At 39.9% G+C, this 16,494-nt stretch overlaps 1 protein-coding gene across 4 annotated transcripts in view; it reads left to right on the top strand.

The window, feature by feature from the left end:
* Positions 1-16,494, top strand: part of SLC7A2 (solute carrier family 7 member 2) — a 73,834-nt gene that overhangs the window by 7,541 nt on the left and 49,799 nt on the right. The gene's annotated exons all lie outside the window — the stretch shown is intronic.

Raw genomic sequence — 16,494 nt, 5'->3', positions numbered from 1 at the left:
GTTTCAGCTTTTAGTTTTTGACATTTTGCAGCGATCTGGACTTCCAGGAAGGAGTTGACAGAAGGACTAACAACCTTCATCCAAGTGTAAAACTTACTGAGAGTTCAGTTTTTTCATCCCTTTGAAATTAGAGGGCACTGCTGAGTTTTTAGTGCGTCTCAGCACTTGGAGTAAGTATTGAGCACCAGCTCCGTGCCGTGTGAGCATGTGTCTGAAGAGGTGAATGAGAGAGGCCGGTGGGGCTCCCACTTTAGTCTCTATGGAGCTTCATGGTGTTCAGAGTGAATAGTTTCCTCTCTTTGGCTTTTTAACCTATACTATGAATTTACATAGACACATTTGGAGCAGAAATTCAAGGTCATATTCTTTTTCGTAGAATCATATTAATGTTTACAACATGGGGTCCATGCTGTTTAAGCAGTCTGTGAAATGTAACTGTGTACCTCCTAAAAGACTGGACAAGGGAATCAGGTGGGAGAACTAAAGAGATTCAGGTTGAAAAAGAAAAGATTACATTGACATATGTCTTTTCTAATGAAAGGCTTCATGACAAGTTTCATACAGTTTTGATCAACTGTATTTGAACTAATGGCACTTAACAGTTCTTTGGTATAAGTCCTGTAGTACTTAGAATTCTTTGATATACAAAGATATCAAAGATGTCAAATTCTTTTGATTCTAATAATGTCTATGCTTCAGTAGAAGAAAGAAGAACCACACATATGCATGTAAAATGCCCCTACCCCATGGGAGTTCAAGAATCCCTGAATTCCAACCAGTGGACACCTAGGGTCTCTGGAACCCAGAATAAGAAAGAACCCTGCAACTCAGAAGCCATTTCAACCTGTGGGAAAACTGCCTTAGGAGAGAACACTTTGGGGCAGGATGGGGCCGTCCCGGTCATACGTCCTTTCCCCTTGTTGATATAACATTGCTTGTGGCCTCCGAGGACGAGCTGAGGATGGGCTCAGAGGCGGGTGGGGCAGTGGGGTGCTCCGAGTTAAAGAGCCCGGACAATAACGCAGTGATGACCATTCCTGTTTGTGCCATGGTGGAAGCAGTTCCCTGGCCTTGAAGGGATACTTTGGACTTTAATTGTCACCAGCATCAAATTCCTCCAAAATTATCAGAATTCTTTCCTCCAAATTCTGAGATTCACAGATGTCTATGTCTACCTGTGGGCCAGGAAATAAATTTGATTCTAAGTTAAACTGAGATCATTGAGTATGTATACACAATGGGAAGTATACACAAATGGGAAGAAAAAGAAAGAATGGATAAGAATAATCAGTGCTCTCTTTTCTTATCTAAAATTGGAATACCTTTCTAGTGACATTAGAAATCCAACCTTATGGCTCAGTGTCAGTCTGACATGGATCTTCTTGTAATAATCTCTGAAATGTAATAAACTTATAGTTTAATAGAACTAAAGAGGTCATAATAAAGACGTAAGCATCACCGCAGAGCCTTGTCAGTTTTCAAAGTATAAAATAACTAACTGAAGGCTTCCCTAGTGGCGCAGTGGTTGGGAGTATGCCTGCCGATGCAGGGGACACGGGTTCATGCCCTGGTCTGGGAAGATCCCACATACCGCAGAGCGGCTGGGCCCGTGAGCCATGGCCGCTGGGCCTGTGCGTCCGGAGCCTGTGCTCCGCAACGGGAGAGGCCACAACGGTGAGAGGCCCGCGTACTGCAAAAAAATAAAATAAAACAACTCACTGAAAGCTTTTCCTTTTACTTGTCATGTTTGTTTAATAGCATGCCTAATGAATAATAGCAAAGCAGAGTGAAGAATTTTTAAGTTGGTTTCTCTGCTGAAATTCTTATCCATTGCCAAACTTGTTTTGTAAGTGGTTAAGATCTGTAAGGTTTTGTTGCAAAAAGGCCCTCTTTTACATGCATTACATTTGTGACCTGGTGGTTGTGTAGGTGGAGTCGGGTCTGTGTGCAGTATTCATCAAGAAAATAGCACAAAGCGCATTTACAGGCCGTGGAGAAACAACAGCGGGTGTTGATAACATTTGTAGTACTAGAGCTTCGGAAACGTGCCTGTTGTAAACTCTCCTGAAACTTAGAGTTCCACCTTTAAAACAAAATCATTTTTTCATTAGATGATAGTACATGAATAAGGCACTGCATCCTGGAAGTTTGGTTCTACCGTTGTAAGGATGGTGACACACTGTCGTGCCGGCAGGTTTTGTATTCTATTCCCTAAACTTAACAATACACCGAAAGCTGTCTTGTGGGCAGTTTCTCAAGTTTGGAAGCTTTCACCTCCAGCCCCCGTGGTCATGCACAGTTACTGAGTTCTTGGCTCTAAGTGTACCAAGCACGGTGCTAGGCAGGTTTGTAAAGGAAGTAGCCTCCTGAGAATGACATTTTAGAGCTCTCTTTTAACAGTTAAGAAAGTGAGATCTTAAGAGTTGTAACTCATCTGAGGTCAGGACAGCTAGGAGCAGAGTGAAGACGTGATTTCAAGCTTTTTGACTTAGCAAAAGCGCTCATTTATACCAGGCCATTCCGTTTGTGTAAAAGCAAATCCTAATCACTATAATACACTACTTAGGTGGTAGGAATTTTATAAGTGGGGATCAAAAGACAATTTTAACTTGAAAGTTTTTCATCTTAAAATTTCTTGGAAATTAACGTATTTGAATAAGACATTTTAGTAATAGCGACAAGCTCGTGATGTGAACAGTTTTTATTAAATAGCATATTTTAGCCCCCAAAATGGAAAAATGTAATCTTAACCTAAAAATAAAAAGACTTTACACATGGATTCTAAGCCATCTAAAGTCATTAGGATTTATACCTCGTAAGTGGTGCTTTTAAACAAGTTCTGTTTGGAGTGCTGTTGTGCTATCTTTCAAAAAAAAACCTGTTTGAATTTTTGCTTTTTCTGATTATCATAGCTAACAGATGGTTTGCACTTAGTTCAGTGAACCAAACAAAAAAAGAACAGACTTTGCATAAAATTTCTGTTGATGGTGCATTTTATCTCACTGAAATGGATCACATGAACTTTCTGAATAATGAATAGCATATTTACATTATTCTGATCTTTTTTGCTACAGAGTAAGAAAGAAATGTGAAGGACAAACAGCCTAGTATTATCATTTTAAAAGTTATTCTGGTGAATTAAAGTATTTTTCTATTCTTAACTGCATTGCTAATGCCGGGTATGTTCCATGAGCTGCTTGCAAAAAAATTGTTCAGTGACTTTGGAAGCATAAGGAACTGTTTATCTCATTGAACTACTAGAACTGGTAGTAAATTAATTTTTATAAGGATTTTAAGCCTTAAAGTTTCAAGAACGCACATCATTTTGCTAATCCCAATTTTGAAAGAATTTAGTAGAGTTGCAATCCAATATTTGACTTTCTATTGATTCACCATCACCGGCCTGTTCATAGTTGTTGGTCGATGCTTGTGTGTGGTGGGAAATGTGTACATGATGGTGGCCTCAGGTGGGCAGGATGGTATTACCGAAGTGGAGGTAACTTGACTAGTGAGGAGTGCAGGTAGCAGCTTAGTAGCTGGTACCAATGGTAATTGAAAGTTCAAGAGTCTTTTGTTTTAGGAATGGGGCTTTACTTCATCACATACAATTTTAATTCATTACATATTAGACCAGAGAAATCAGTAAAGTGAAGCTATATAATTTCACTTCTAATTTTGTATGCATGAATCAGAATTCAGACTGTTTTCAAGAATTGGAAGAAAGGTGCTCATTTTATTGAACTAAGTATAATTTCTGTTGAGTGAAATAAAAGGGGAAAAAAGAATGCAAAAATCTTTATTTTTTTGCCCTCCCCAAAATGATGTATGTAGAATAATATTTGTTTGTTTTTTGTGGTACACGGGCCTCTCACTGTTGTGGCCTCTCCCGTTGCAGAGCACAGGCTCCAGACGTGCAGGCTCAGCGGCCATGGCTCACGGGCCCAGCCGCTTCACGGCATGTGGGATCTTCCCAGACCGGGACACGAACCCATGTCCCCTGCATCGGCAGGCAGACTCTCTACCACTGCGCCACCAGTGAAGCCCTAGAATAATGTTTTAAGGCAGAGAAAGTAATGTTTCTCTAGTATTCTTGTCAACAGAACTTCTACTGCAATTATTTTCTGAATTGGATTTTCCATGTCTTTAAAGGCATAATATATGCATTGCTAGTTTAATAAATCATGAGATTCTAGGCTCAGAAGAAGCCTATACATTTCATTTTAAGCAGAACCATGCCTAACCATTCCTCATAGGCGTGTGTACTATGTAAGAGTGAGCTGGAGATTGTACATGTGCAGACATAGCTGCAGGAGAGTCAAAATTTCCTAACTAGTATCATAAATAATAATATTTTCATATTTAAAAACAAAATGTTGAGACTATCTATAACTGAAGAAAACAATCAGCATTTTGTCCTTAATTTCTTAATCCCCCAAACGTCTATGTAACAGTGTAGGTCAAAAAGGAAAATCCTGGGCTTCTCTCAACCCACAAACAGCATGTAAATATCAAAGGCACGTAATAAGCTTGATTCTTCCCTGCAAGAGTCCATGCTCTGCCCTTACAGGATTGCTTGGGAGCAAAGTAGCTGAGCACATTCATGAGGCTTCCTTTACCTCACAGAGTCTCCCGTTGATTTGCTCCCAATTCCCTGGGTACAGGCATGTGATACAAATGAATGAAACAGGTTAGTGCAAAATAGTAAGGAATGGTTGGGAACTGTGAGCCAGAGAGCAATCCATTTTAAAATACCGTGTGTCCCAAAAACATACACTGGGAGTTGGGAAGAGTGACTGATAAAAGATTTACACAGAACCAAGCAGAGTTCCTGACATTGTGAGAATGTCGCATTGTGGAATGAGACTGCAGCCCAGAAAACCCATAATTGTATCCTAGATCCCTTTAAATATGTCAGAACACACTGGCAAATGAAGCAATTCCAAATCTATTTTCCTTTCTTAAAAAGACACATAGAAAGAAAGAGGTTGGGAAATATCCATATAGTAGCTATGGATGGGAGTTGACGCCCATCAATTTTCAGGTTTTCCGGATTTCCCTATTCTCTTAAGGATACTCTGAGTGGAAGCAAAATTCAATCTTGGCAGAATGTCCTCTCCCTGCTTCTTAGAGCTCGTATTTGTCTCGTAGGCTAGCTTCATTATCCTTTCATTCAGCCAAAAATGTTCTCTTGTAAAAATGGTCAACTAAAGCCTCATCTCCAAACAGATTCTACTTTTTCAAATTATGAATCACAACTTCCTTAGGTCTTGGAAGCATTCAGTAGTGAGGATAAAGGCAGTGGAGACTGATAAGTTTTGCTGAAATGAGAAAGGTAAAATCTCCTGTTTGTGTGTGATCTGAATATTCCCAGCATTTAATATTGTGATTTTCTAGGCTATGTGGGTGAATGATAGAGCTTTTCTTTTCTGGTCTTGTAGAAGATTGTTTTATGTGTGATAGGTAGGTACATTGGTAGAGGTTTTTATTACCCGCTACTCAGAGTTAAATATTCCATACAGGGGTACATGGGGAAGGGGAGAGACAGAGGAATTACAGTTGCGAATACTAAAATAGGCTTGTTGCATAAGGTGAACCTTTAAACTTGAGAAAGGTTTACCAAATCAATATCTATTTGATCTGAATAGGGGATATGTAATGGTGTAATACCTTGTGGGTTTTTAAAATTTTCTAGTCACCGTGAACTTACGTGATTATCACTTTTTTGGGAAGATGAGGATGTTGAGTGGGGTGGGAGGTTTTTAGCAATATGGACTTTGGTGTAAACGAACTACCTGTTCTCTGACTATTGGTTTATATCTGCAGAGAATCATGACAAACTTAGTTTATCAGACACAAAAAAGAAGTTGTATCATTAAATCATAGAATCTGAGCTGGCAGATAATTTAGCTAATAATCCTTTTTTTTTTTTGCGGTACGCGGGCCTCTCACTGTTGTGGCCTCTCCCGTTGCGGAGCACAGAATCCGGACGCGCAGGCTCAGCGGCCATGGCTCACGGGCCCAGCCGCTCCGCGGCACGCCGGATCCTCCCGGACCGGGGCACGAACCCGCGTCCCTTGCCTCGGCAGGCGGACTCTCAACCACTACGCCACCAGGGAAGCCCGCTAATACCCTTTTAACTAGACCTGGTTCCTCACATTTCTGAATCATTCTGAATCACCTGTCCTCTCTTTAAAATGACAGAAATCTGACACCTTTCTTGGAAGGCAGCTTCTAATGGACAGGAACACTCTTTATTAGGGTGTGATGCATTGTACTGGGTCAGTGTCTTGCTCTTTTTTATGTTATATCCTTTTTTTGTAGTTTTATCTTCTAGTATAATATGGAGTCATTGTCTTCTTACACATTGCCATTCACATATTTAAAGAAAGCTATCATCTCTTCGCTAAGGCTTTCCCCCACCCCAAGAGTGAAAAGAAGCAAAATGTAGAAATATGAGCAACTTATCTTTCTAAAGCTCTTTGCCCGGCACTTTTCTTGTTCACTTAACCCTTATATCACTTCTGTAACATCTCTTTCCGATATGGGAAGACTGAGAGTCCAGTGACTTGCCCAGACATGGCCGGTAACTCTCAGAGCTAATTGGCTAGACTCAGAGCAGGGTTCCCTCTCTGGGGCCCAGCTGCCTCCCTGCTTATCGTACCTGAACACCTGCATTGTCTTTAATTGCCTTCAAGTCATGACGTGGCTTCCAGACCCCTCACCCTACCCTGGTCACTCTTTACTGGACATACTTGGTCAGCATTTAAGAAAAAGACGGCAGCTACAGCCAAGCATCCATCCATGCGGGAGATATTTGAGTGGCTGCTATGTGCCAGACATTCTCTAGGTATTTGGGATATACCAGTAAACAAAGCAGTCAAACGAAGTTCTTGCCCTCATGAAGCTTACATTCGGAGGGTTTCCAACAGGGCTCAGACCCCTTCCCCCACAGCAACACCCAAGAGGAGTTTGAAACAGGGGACTGAAGAATTGGAGTAGCGGGTTCTGTGCTCTTAAGAAGTTAAGATGGGGGACTTCCCTGGTGGCACAGTGGATAAGACTCTGCGCTCCCAGTGCAGGGGACCCAGGTTCTATCCCTGGTTAGGGAACTAGATCCCACATGCATGCCACGACTAAGAGTTCCCATGCCACAACTAAGGAGCCCGCCTGCCACAGCTAAGACCTGGTACAACCAAAAGAAAAAAAAAAAAAGTTAAGATGGGAATTCTATATGAAAACGTAGAATAATGTATTAAAAAATATAATATCTCTGCTCATTTCCCCCTTTTCATCCCTTCAAACAGATTCCTTCTCTGTATTGAGAGAATAATGCTGACTTCTATTGAATTATACCAATTTATTTCCGGGCACAAAATGAGGCCACAGAAAAACTTTTGGTAATAGAGGAGAAAGGTCTCTGATATTACCAGAAGCCATTTGAAATAAAATCTAAGCAAAATGAAAGCATGTAAGATGTGATTTGCTGGGCCCAAGACTTTATTTGTTCTGCGGTATGTTCTGAATTCAGACATGTGGGGAGGACTAAGAATACGAGATATTTGAGAACCCAAGAGATGGATAAGGAATGAACTAGATAAATTGTAAGATGAATACAGTGTTTCAGAAAATGGTATATGTTTTTGTAAAAGTAGTAAAAGTCTTCAGTTTTTTATTGCAGGAAGCCTTCTTTTATGAAATTCTTTGAAATTTTTGTAGCTAGAAGAAATGAGTTTTAATATATGTTAGAATTTTTAATACAGACATCAGTTATGATACTTATCTAGTTAATTAATTGGTCCTTAAAAATTTTTCCCCATTGCCTATATATATATATATATATATGTATATATATATTTTTTTGCGATACGCGGGCCTCTCACTGCTGTGGCCTGTCCCGTTGCAGAGCACAGGCTCCGGACGCGCAGGCACAGCGGCCATGGCTCACGGGCCCAGCCGCTCCGCGGCATGTGGGATCTTCCCGGACTGGGGCACGAACCCGTGTCCCCTGCATCGGCAGGCGGACTCTCAACCACTGCGCCACCAGGGAAGTCCCTCCATTGCTTATATTTTAATAACTATTATACTTTCAATCTTAAGGTAATAGTGGTTCATGAGTTTGGAAGGTTAGACTCTGTTGGAGATGAGGTTTTAAAATTCCAAAGTCTGCTGAATATATTTCTGGTATCTGGGTGATGCCTTTCATCATCAGCTGGGTCTTAGATGGGCTGCCAGGAGCCTGGGAACAGCTAGAATTCTGCATTTCTTTGTGCTGAAATGGTTATGTGGCATAGAGGAAAGGGCATGGACTTTGAAGCTACACAGACCTTGGGTTCAAATCTAGGTCTGTGATTTTGAGCAAGTTCCCTAACATCCTTGAGCCTCAGTTTTGTCAACTGAGGATTGGACAACATTTCCGCTGAGGTGTGTGAGGAGTAAATAATGTATATCAAGTGCCCAGAACATAATACAAGAGCAGTGAATGACCCCAATGATTACTTTTTATTTTCATATCCCTAAGCCTGTGGTAAGTGGCCTTGCTTATGAATGGAATCCTTTCAGTTTTTTTCTCCCCAGAGGATAGTCTCAAGTATTTATAACTTTTTTCTTTCTTTCCTTTCCCCCCCCACCATATCCAAAACTAAAGGAACAGTACCCTGCAGCTCCGTTGGTTCTGAGTTTCTCTTCAGCAAGCTATCTTGAACTACATGATGTAATTGTTAGCTAACATTGGCTTTGAACCAAGCTGTGGCGACAAGTTTCTTTCCTTAAGGCATGCTCTGGATAGTATTTCATCTCAGTTTAGAATCTGTACTTCATAACCGGACTATTTATTGGCGAAGGAATGCCTGTGCTTCACTTGCAGGACGTGGTGGTGAGCGCTTTGCTCGTCCAAGCGCTGTCCCCTTGGTCCAGGGTTCATCATGGGAACGCTGACCTCTGAAAGACACACTTCATGCTTGTATCTTTAGGTGGCACAAACCAGTAAAAACCTTCAGTGACTGTAACAAAATAGAAACATTGTGAGACTTCATTCCATTGCTTCCACGAGGTCAATGCCAGTATCATATAGCTAGCTAATACTTCACCTCTCTAAGCTTTGGTTTTCTCATGTGTAGGCTAGGGATAGGGATAGTACGTACCTAATTGGGTTGTTGGGTAATTTAGTTGGGTTAATGTATGTAATGCACTTAGCCTACCTCCTAAAACCTAGGGTGTTTTGATAAACGTTAGCTCTCAGTAGTAGCAGCAAAAGAAAAAGTCTTAGTGGTGTCAGTTTGTGTATATTTTATGAACATATCTCATTTCAGGAATTCCCAGAACTCTTCTTAAGTTTTAAATTGATGGTCGAATTGTCTTTAAGCAATATCTTAAAGAAATATCTTTAAGAAAGTCTCGCTCTTCTTTTTTATAATGCTGCGTTTTTCCTTCCCTGGATAATTCCAAGTTGCCTGTCTCTGAATCCTGTCTCCTCCAGCTCTGTGCCCCCAGGCCAGCCTCCATGGAGGATGTGGAGTTATGGGCTCTTCTTTTGCCTCTGACACCGCCTTGTATGTAAGTGCTTGTTTCCGATTGCCTTGTGGATTTCTCATCTCTGCTCCATACCCTTCACCCTGTTTCTCTTACTTTTCCCTCTGCAGCTCCATCTTGTCGCCTTCATTCATTCAAAGGTCACCCATATAAAGAAGATGTGAGTTTCTCAGGTCTTCTGAATAGGGGTGGCCAGGTTCCTAAAACCAGCGTTCACACTTACTTTGCCAAGCTGACTCTTTCTGATTGCTTAAAATATTCTCTTCTCCCTCTTCTCTATAAGGCCTTCTAGACTGATCCAGGAAGAGCACCCTGCTTCTTCTATGAACCTTGGTAATGGATCCATCGTCACTGGCTACCAGCAGAGCATTTGATAGATTGAAACATCTTATTCTCCAACAGTGAATAGGGGAAAAGAAGAGTTTTCTATAAGAAGGAATTATTAATGATTATTCTAGTGAAACACGTATATTAAGGCTGTAGTATATTTAGTTTTGAATGCTATTTGGCACTGATTTTAGAATTTGGGACATTCTGAGACTATGATAAATGACAAATATGTTTCAAATGTTAAACACATTTTGTGTAAAAAATAGTAAATGTGTTTTAGCAAAGAATCATCAGTAGTAGAAAGTTTCTTCTTGTGGCATACATTCCATCAAAATATATTTCAAAGCCGAGTCATATCAAGCTTAGGGATTTATGAGAATGTATTTTTGGCTCTAATAGATAATACACACACACACACACACACACACACACACATCTTTAGTTCTTTAAGTAAAAAGGCCAGTACTTTTTCAACACAAAAATTACTTTCACCTCAAAAAATTAAACATATTTTAGCGTCTTGTTCAGTTCAAGGGTGTGTGGTTATTTCCAAAGGGGTTAGATGATGACACATAGAACAGAGTTTCTGCCTTGCAGCTTATTAGGTAGATGTGTATTGGGGACGGGGTGATAAGGCAGATATATGTGATGCTCCAGTCCAGGGCACAGGTGATGAATGCCGTCCGGAGATGTGGCTTCTGTTTGAGGGATCATGCGGAAGTTTCATGGAGAAGGTGGGATTTGAAAAGGATCTTGAAAAAGGAGTAAAGAGGTATCTACAAATAGAGAATGAGGTTTAAAAGACATTCTTGATGGGGAAACAGTGTGAGCAAAGGACCCTGAAAAGTATGAGACGTGTTGGCAAAAGAGCACATGCTTCTCTTCGACCAAAGTAAGGTGGAATGTAGGGGAATTGGAGGGAGGGGAAGGGAAGGGGAAGAGAAGAGGCATAATAGTAATAGCTAATGTTTGTGGAGTACCTACTATGTGCCAGGCATTGTTTTAAGCACTTTACTTGCATTGACTGATTTAATCCTAAGGAAGAGAAGGCCGGAGGCACAGATTGGCTCAGTTCAGACTTTGGATAATGAGGTAATGAGTGTGTCATTCGGTTGGCAGTGAGGAGTCTGAATTGCCACAAGGAATAACTGAGCTCCTGTGAAGTGAGGACCATGGATGAACTGAGGTTACAGCAATAAAAAGGGTGTTCACAGGAAGTTTTAACCCGGGTAACTGGGCACATTAGAAGTTCCCCTGCCCCCGCACACACACACACACACACACACACACACACACACACACACACACACACACACACACACACACACACACACAAACAATGAAGTCCCCATGGGCAGCAGTGTTAGTGTTTTCATATTTGCAAATTCCAAGTCTTCAAAAAAAGAGAATATATTTTTTAGTAGAGTAGGATGTTAGTTTATTTTATACTCCATTATTGACTTGTGACCACAGAACTGCTGTTTGTATCTTAAAAGCAAATCAATTCTGTTACCTGCCTTAAGGTTACTTAAATTTTTAACCTTGAGCTAAAATGCATGTTACTGAAATGATCTTCTGTAAACCTATTTCAGGCTTGGCGTTTTTCAGATACAGTTTGATTTTGAAAGAAAACACATAGTACCATAATGATATTTACTCTCGCTGGTTTGTTGACATTATTGATTAGGCTAATATATGCCAGGTGACTACATTTTTTCCCCTATTCATCTTTTTTGTACTCTTTGAGCTTTTACAGTACTTGCCTTCTAGGAAAAATATATTCCAAAGATGAAATTGTATATTTTGATAGAGGGAGGTCAAAGATATGTTTACACTTCAGAAAAAGTGCAGAGAAATCCCCTTAGAATTTAGGCAACATTTGGCATGCTTTGTGTTTTTCCCACACACAAAAGAGCTTGCAAATGGCCTGTGTTTGTTCTTTGTGATTGATGGGAAAGGGATAGTGTAGGACTGGAATAATTTATATCAGATTAATTTGGCAGGATGCCGATAGTTTCTTGATGTTTAATTCTAGGCACATTGTTTCCATCCTGTTAGTTTGGGTAACCTTCTTGGTTAAGGACTCACACCGAGGGAATTCTGCTGTCTGACCCACACGGAATTGCCATCCATCCAGTGTTTCTGGAATCCTGGGTCAGACCTCGCTCGCTGTGAAGACAGCCATGGCAACAGCCAGCCCAGAGGTGGTGCCGGTAGGAAGAAGTGGCCTCTCTTTGGCTTTCTGGCAGCATGTCTCTCATTAGCACAGGGCGCTAAGGAGGAGCACTTGAGGAGAAGACTTGAAGAAAGCCTAGCTTTTTACTTGTGTCCCTGCCCGGAATGATGCACTGCTAGCATGTAGCCAGTTATGAAAGGGAGAAATCAAACCCGAACGTGAGGGCAAGTTTCTTAATGCTTTCATTTCCCACTTTAAAATTTTCTGTCAGGCAACTTCTTTAGGGAGATAGGACCTAGTGGCCATGCTTAGGAAACTGTATTTGGAATTTCTTCTAACTGAAGCCTCAGAATACCATTGAGACTGTGCCTTAAAGACTATCATGGCTGCAGCAACACAACCTCTTAGGCAAGGGGAGGAAAATGATCCAGGATACACTTGAGGCCTAAGAGACTAAAAACCTTACTGGCCACAGAGAAGCAGGGCTGAGCACGTGGCCTGGGACCCAAGTGTACTGTGTACTCATTTGACCCCCCTGGTAGCTGGCCGAGAGGACTGGGCAGGATTCTTCCTATATCTTATCACATTTTCTCAGATGTTTGTCCTCAACATCTACTTCCCATACATGGACCCATACATGAACACCTGAAATAAAGACTATGTTCTCAGCTTCTCTTGAAGCATTCTGTGGTGTTGGACTAATTCTAGCTAATATCAAGTAAGGAAAAGTGACCTCTGTGACTTCTAGGAAGTATCCTTTAAAAAAGGGTTCTCTCTTCACCCCTTCTGCTATGGACAGAGTGTTTGTGCCCCCCACCAAAATTCATATGTTGAGAACCTAACCCCCAAGGTGATGGTATTAGGAAGTGGGCCTTTGGAAGGTGATGAGGTCATGCAGATGGAACCTTTATGAATGGGATTAATGCCCTTATAGAAGAGTTTCCAGAGAGCTCCCTTGTCCCTTCTGCCATGTGAGGGCAAGAAGATGGCCATGGATGAACCAGAAGGCTGGAATCCCTCACCAGACACCGAATCTGCAGGCACCTTGATCTTAGACCTCCCAGCCTCCAGACTGTGAGAAAGAAATGTTTGTTGTGTAAGCCATCCAGTCTATGGTATTTTTGGTATGCAGCCCAAGCTGACTGGGACACTTGCCACTTCCTACTTCTCACTGACTAGAAGGCAGATGTGGTGGCTGGAGTTTGATGATCGCCTTTAGACCATGAGGTGAATGCTGTATAGCAAGGATGCCAGGGGGGCAAGCTAGAAGCAACTTGTGCCCTTGATCCAGTGGGGCCCAGGCAGTCAGCCTGTAGACCTACTATACACAACAGTGAAATGAGCTTCCGGTCCAAACCATTGTTATCTGGGGTTTTCTGTCAGTGCCAGCTGAACCTAAATCATAATGAATACAGGGCCTTTGTGGTAGTAGAAGTAGAAATGAAGACAGGCAAAAGAGATTTAAAATTTCAACATAGGATAGTTTTTCTTTTTTTTTTTTTAATGGTGAAGAGTGTTATAAAAACAGAATAAAACCTAGAAGGAACTGATAAGTTCTGGGATGAAGATATTTTAAAATTCAGTCCAATTATACTAGAGTAGCTTATATGTAGTTCTTTTGCATAAAAATGGGACATTTGATAGTTGCAAGATTTTTCTAAACCTGTAGTTCTATGAAAGCTATAAAGTTTTATTCTAAATTTCTTCAGTATACTATTAAATTTCATAAGCTTTAGTTTTGAAATGGCTTTGTGATTGATTTAACTGACCAATCTGCATTGTGGTCGGACTTGTATGATTTGGTTTTCTTTGAAATTTGTTGAGATTTACTTTAGGGTCTAAGTTATATCAGTGTTTATAGATGTTTCTTATGGACTTGAAAAGAGTGTGGATTCTCTACTTGTTAGATGGAGTGTTCTGTGTGTGTGAGTACCCTACCTTTCTTTCTGTATTTTTTATTGTTTGTCTCCCCATCTAAGTTGTGCTTTCCATTAGGGTAAGGACTGTATTCTGTTCATGGCTCTTTCTCCGGTGCCTAGAACAGTCGCTGACACTTAACAGATTCTGATTACAGTTTATATGTTAATTAAGTCAAATTAATTGTGATGTTCAAATCATTTGTAGTAATGATCATTTTTTTTGTATATCTAACGTCAATAATTGAGGGAGGTAAGTTGAACTCTCCTACCAAAGGTGTGCATTTTTCAATTTCTCTCTATAGTTCTCTCCCTTTTTGCTTCATGTATTTTGAGGCTATTTTATTAGTGTATACAAATTCAAAATAATTTCTCCCTCGTCAATTGAATCTATTCACATTGTGTAATGGCCCTAATAAGGCTTTTAGTCTTAATGTTTATTGTATCTTATGTTAATATAACTACGTTGGCTTTCTTTTTTACTAGTATTTATTTGCTTGTTTTTTCTGTCTCTATTTATTATTGGCACTTGCATGGTTGTTCTTTCTCTGTCTACTTTCAACACTTCCAGGTTCTTTTGATTTGATGTATCTCTGTGATAACACATATTACTGGAATTTTAAAAATCCAATCTGATACTCTTTGACTTTTAACTGTAAAGTTAGTCAATCATATTTACTATAAATTCTTGATCTTTTAGACATGTTTCTATCATCTTAATTTATGCTTTATATATGTTTTATATTTTTTATTATTTCTTGCATTTGGGGGATTTTTATTTGTTATTCCGTTTATTTCCTCTACTTATTTAGATGATATGCACTCTATTTCTGTTATTTTAGTGTAGACCATATGAAATTTCACCATGCATACTTTTAAAATGTCTCCCAGATCTCTTCCCTAATAATACAAAAAACTTAGAATTTATGATCTACAACTTACATGTAATTATTGCCTTGCATTTTAGTTCATGAATTCTCTCTTTTGCTAATTCTTTCTCTCCCTAATATGCTGTTTAACTCATATGCTGAGTTTTTAATTTCTACCATTATATTTTTATTTATGTAAATTTTATTTAGTTCTTTCAAAAATCTGCCTTTTTATTTTGGTGGTCTCTTGTTTTGATTCATTTTAAAAATTTAATCTTTTAATTTTTTAAACTTTTTCTGCATAGTTATTCCATACGCTTGTCTGGTATTTCTCGTATCTGAAGACTTAGGGGGGTTAAATCTGTTGGTTGTTTTCACTGACTATTAAAAGTAGTGGCTTAAGCCTGCTGGCACTTTGCTCTTGGAATTCTAGTCTCACAATTGTGAAAAAATTGATTTCTGTTGTTTGAACCACCCCCCCCCCAAAAAAAGTAGTGGTTTATTTTATTGCATGTATTGGGGAATTTTTGATTGTGAACACATATTACGTTGAATTTAATCTGTGAGAACCCTGAAGACGTAAACAGGGTGGGTTTTCCTTTGGAAAACCAGGGTGGGTTTTGCATTTATATATACAAATAAGCTAGGAGACTGTTTGATTAGGTGCATAAAACTGCTACTGAGCTGGGCTACTTTAACTCCCTTTGTCCTACCCAAGAGGTAGGGTGGAATGGGGAAACCTGAGCCAGTCTCCTTACCTATCTGTGTGCCCAGAAAAAGTCCTTGGGCCTCAGTTTTCTCCTTTAAATCTAGAGCACTGGATTGGCAATCAGTTTCATTCTAAATCCTAATTTCTATGTACCTACAAATATTTTAAAATAAAAGTAAGTGGCTTTTATAAACGGACTCTTTTTGGTGTTCCAAGACATGAATGTCAAACACATGTCTTTGGGTCCTTCATTTATATTATAATAATAAATTAACAACAGCCTCTGCCGTCCACTGAGTGCTCTGTAGTGGGCCCTTCACATGCATTATCTCATTTGATCCTCAAAACCATCTTATGAGAATATCTTCATTTTACCAGAGAGGAGATGAGGGCTAAGAAGTAAACACTGGTCCACCTGTCTCTAAAACCCCAAGGTCTTCCCTCTGGGTGGTTTTTAGGAGTCTGCTTTTGTCACTTAGCTATAGGATCAAATGAGTGTGGATGGTAATATTATCATTACACTTGATCTCATTAGAATTTTTAAAGTGTTTAATTTTACATGGGGGCAAAATAATCTCAAATTTCTATTTGATGCCTGGAAGGGGGGAATCCTAGTTGCTGTTTTGTGGTTATTGCCATTGAAAAGAGGCAAATGAAAAGCATTTTGTCTGCCCCTTCTCCCTTCAATCCCTGCTTCAGGAATGAGTACAATAATTGGCTAAAGTGTTTATGCATTTATGTACATAGTTGTGACGTTCACATCTAGTCCTGACTTTTTTTTTTAGTTTGTTTGCAGCAGGGAAAAATCCAGAGCCACGATATGCCACTAGAAACAAGTTCTTAGCACACATGGTTAGTTGCCCTGTGTCTCCTCGGCTGTGCACAGTGATAGCACTTTAACTTTTGGAAGTGGAGAAATTACCAAAAATTATTGATTGGGGCAAGAGTCAAAGATGACTCAGAACT

The sequence above is a fragment of the Grampus griseus genome, assembly GCF_964374135.1.
Source record: "Grampus griseus genome assembly, chromosome: 21".
Taxonomy (NCBI): domain Eukaryota; kingdom Metazoa; phylum Chordata; class Mammalia; order Artiodactyla; family Delphinidae; genus Grampus; species Grampus griseus.
This window is presented reverse-complemented; position numbering and strand designations above follow the sequence as displayed.